Here is a 4,325-nt window from a genome sequence, read left to right on the forward strand (position 1 = left end):
GTATTATATAAGTAATCTTGTTAGTAACCTACTGTATGGCAGGTGGAGGGGCAGTGATGTTACAGGTGGAGGAGCAAGACTGCAAACTCACAAGACAGAGAAATCAAAGTTTGTTCTCCAGAGAAGAGGTTGATTTCACTTCAATTTTTTATTTCATATTTTCTAAAGATGTGGAAATGGCAACAAAAAAGAGCTGTAACAAAGACAACTGTAACAACATGAGTAGAGAGCCACCAAGGTTTTTCAAGTCCCTCTCTTACTCCATTTTGCAAACCCAAACTTCCAGGTACATGACGGGACACCTTGCTTGTTTTTGTTGTTTGCGCTCCTCTGGCTGGGTGCTGGCAGGTGGAGGGCAGTGATGTTGGCAGGTGGAGGGGCAGTGATGTTACGGGTGGAGGGGCAGTGATGTTAGCTGGGTGCTGGCAGGTGGAAGAGCAATGTTTAGTCCAAATATTTCCATTGCAACGACTAATGGAAATGATTGCAGCTGTGGATCTGTTTGGGGGTTGCTGGATGTTGAAGCTTGGCTGCTGTTGTTCCTTTTCACCTGTTTGGATTGGCTCTTGCTTCCAAAATGACCATCTTTTAATTTTATTTTTTTCCTGTCATTTCTGATTTGTTTGGCCTCAATTCTCAGTCTCAGCCGTATTAATCTTTTTAAGAGTTTTTGTTGTACTCCACAGCATGACGGCAGCCTGCTAGAGAGGGCCTGAGCTTCTTTCTCCAAGACACCCACTGCGTTGGGGAGCTGCATGAGGGAGGAACCAGTCTTGGTCCTAAATAGTTCCTCAATCTGGTGAATGAAGTCAAAGGCTTCTTGGGAGGGACGACAAAGAGCACCTGCCTTGAAGTTTTTTAAGTCCACTAACAAGCTGTTTTCACCAGAAGGACTCTCATCATGGTGCCCTGTTGCAATTTTGCATTTTTCACAGAAAAACTTGATGATTTTGTGGACGATGTAGCCTGCAAGATGGAAGAGAACACATTTCTCAGTTTTTGTGAGGTCAGGTGCAGCTGCTCTGTTCACCGCCATCAGCTGTTCCACTCTGACTGATGGAGTGATTTTTGGCTCCCCTGTGTCCAGGAAGTCTGCCAAAAAGCTACTGTGGTCTTCCTGATAGCTCCCAGAGCTGATGGTGGTGAGGAACTGCCCCACAGATATGATTCTCAGTGCATGATGGAATTCCACTGGAGTTGGGACAGGATTTTTAGACCTCACACAGCTGAAGGTATTTTCAAGGCAGTCTTGTGTGAACCTTGACGTTAACACAAACCTGTGTCCTTGTGTAAGCATCTCCTCTTGTATGGCCAAAATTGATGCTGTTGCCATTATCACCCCTGTTTGAACAGGCTTCCAACCTCCCTTTTGACCTATCTTTATCCCACGAAACAGATGGACGATGTTCTGGAGGACGGTGATGGCCTTTTGGTACTCCTTCATCTTGAGCCTGCTCAGGGCTGTAATTGGATGGCGAGATGACATGAGATCAAACTAACGATCAACCTGCTCCAGGAACCACGCTGTCGTCAGGTAGGACAGAGGGCGGTTTTCTTTCTGCACCATGTATTTCAGCCCAGCACTTTTAGCCTTACTGAACACATTTAGAGCAAGACCAACCTTCATCTTATCAAAGTGACTTGGCTCGATGGCTGCAGTTGAAAGATGGGGAGCTATTTTTAATGCCATCCCAGGTCAATAAGTCCTTAATGGGGACCACAGAAACCTCGTTAGAGGGGAGGTTCTCTCTGTTAACAACATCCTCAGGAATTATGAAGACCTGCCCACGGACAAGGGCACTTTTTAGATTTTTGACCAGATGTGGGACATCGGCCATGAAATAAAGCTGCCTGTCTGGTTTTGCTGGATGTGGCACCGATGTTTTATTTTGGTCCACCCCAAAGGATTTCCACATGGCTCGGTTAGGGCTACCCATGTCGGTGGTGACATCAAGCACATGTAGCCCTATTGATGCTGCCCTCTGTATTATATCAATAATGATTGGCCTGTACTCTGCTCCATTTATATGCCACTACTTGCTTCCACCGTGTTGTGTTTCAAGCCAACATAAACACACAAGCATGTGTTGCCACTCCAGTGTGACCCGGTAAAGTCACATCACCATACAGTTTGCCTGTAATCATGTCCAACTCCACACTTGGTGTGATTGCCATTTCATCCAAGGTCAACACACACTCCCTTTCAAGGTCTGTCAATCTATCTGCCTTCAATTTTAGGAAATCAAAGACCTCTGTCAACACACCAGGCTCAAACTTAACACATTGCATCCTTCTTTGCAGTGTCCTTATTCCTGGAAGGGGAATCTGCAATTCCTGCAGAGTTTTGTAACCCGTTGGTCCGCACGCAAAGCACATTTTTAAAGCCTTCTTAAATGTCTCATTGCTCCATTTCATCCCCTTTGTGGTGAGTCTGCCTAATGCTTTAAGTTGGTCTTTTGAAAATGTTTTCTTATATTTCTTGTCCCTAATTTTCATTGTTTTCTTGAGAGCTGCATTTTCCTTCCTGATTTTTCTTAGTGCAGCCTTTGCTTTTTTGGTGATTCCTTCTTGGTTCTTTAATTTTCTCTTTAATTGTTTTAATAGATCTGTTTGACTGGCTGCTGGTTCCCTCGTATGCTGACTGGCTGCTGGCTGAGTGGGTGGTGTCCGCCCTCCCTGTCTCTCCTCACTAGCCATGTCCTCTCTTTCTTCACCCTCACTTTTCTTTCTCTCAGTCTCCTCATCCCTTCTTCCCTCAATCTTTGAGACTAATGTAAGTAGAAGACATGGGAGTGTAAATGTTCAAACATTTAAAATATTATACCACTTAAAAATAAGAAATATTACTTTTGTTACTAAGAGTTCCTACTTATTATAACTGTGTCACCTTTCACACTATAGCTGTGATCATGAGCTATGGGCTTTGTAGATACAGGTCCCGGGGTGAATCGTGGTGCAGGGGCCCTTCTCTTTTTGACCACAGGGCGATGCACGAAGATGGTGGGTATAGCCTCTGCTCTCAGCCGAATCTTGACCTTTTTTGTCTTGACAAACTGGTCTGCATCAAAATGTGCCTGCGGAGTGACTTGAGGTTACTTCACACACAGAACAACTCAGTTTTGTCTGCCCACATACATATTCCATAGTGGTTGAATACACAGTATTAGGAAACACTTTATAGTTACTGGACATGTTATACTCATTACATACTGTATATAAAATATGACCAAGAATGTGAGACAACTTTATAGAAATTCATATCACATCTGTTACTGATGCCATTTGTCATACTTTGTTAAAGTCACAAATAATAAAGTTCCATAACTTCAGTTGTGAACAAAGACCACACCTTATCTCCCCAAGGCAATTTCCCATCCAATAGGTGTGCTACATAGGTGTGTATAAACCTTTCTCATGTCTGTTACTCCCTCTTTCAGCACAAGAACCAGAAGGGGATTCAATGGAGCCTGAATACCTGCACTGAGACCCTCACCCTGCACCCTGAGTCTCAACTCTGTGTTTTTCAAGCCTTTCCCCGTTTTTTTGTATTAAACAAAACATTAAGCTTTCCCAATGGTGTGGTTTTCGTTTTGTGAAAAAGTGCAAATGCAGTGTTTGTATATAATTACCTCACATATTTTTTTGCTGTTGGTCGTGAAATTGCTCCTGCTGACTTGAGCCAGCCATTTTTTCCTCCGCTCTGTGTCAGTGGGGAAGCCGTACATTCGTACTCCTTTCACGGAGCGATTTGAGCATCCCCAGGCAGCACAGCAAACCATGGTGGCGACTAGGAGGCAGCACAGCAAACCAAGACAACACGGAGGAAAAGGCACAGACAAACTGCATGATATGCTATTCAATGTTTATTGAATTCCATGTATTTGCAATGGATGTTCCTAAAACAACACATTTAACATCATCATCATCATGCTGCTGCTGCTGCTGCTAGTCCTTTGATAGTCACCTGTCGGTCTCCTGTCCTTTCTAAAAGCCATACAGATGACTTTAGTCATTTAGATAACTTGTATCCTCAATTACCATGGGATTACTGAAACTACCATGAATTTAAGAAAATGGTAGAAATGAATCTAATCTGAATTTTAAAGCATTCCTTTAGATCCCCTCCCTCTAAATATATCAATAAACATTAGAAAGTGATGCTCCTGACTACCATACACGTTTAAGAAGATAATATTGGTTTTAAAGAATTCAAAGCTATAAATAAACAGCAACAGGCTCTTTAACCAAGGCACTGTTAGCCTAACATGTAAACTAGTTGTTCACACTAATCCTAATATTATCACTTAATATTAGCAAATTCTATT

The 4,325-nt window shown here is 42.9% G+C and overlaps 1 long non-coding RNA gene across 1 annotated transcript; it reads left to right on the forward strand.

Moving 5' to 3' along the window:
- The first annotated feature begins 1,544 nt into the window (after positions 1 to 1,544).
- On the forward strand, positions 1,545 to 3,569 carry LOC307029089. Its single transcript, XR_013805219.1, has 2 exons — positions 1,545 to 2,425; positions 2,605 to 3,569. It is a non-coding gene; the product is annotated as an uncharacterized lncRNA (long non-coding RNA).
- Positions 3,570 to 4,325: the final 756 nt, after the last annotated feature.

The sequence above is a fragment of the Notothenia rossii genome (genome assembly GCF_949606895.1).
Source record: "Notothenia rossii genome assembly, chromosome: 2".
Lineage (NCBI taxonomy): Eukaryota > Metazoa > Chordata > Actinopteri > Perciformes > Nototheniidae > Notothenia > Notothenia rossii.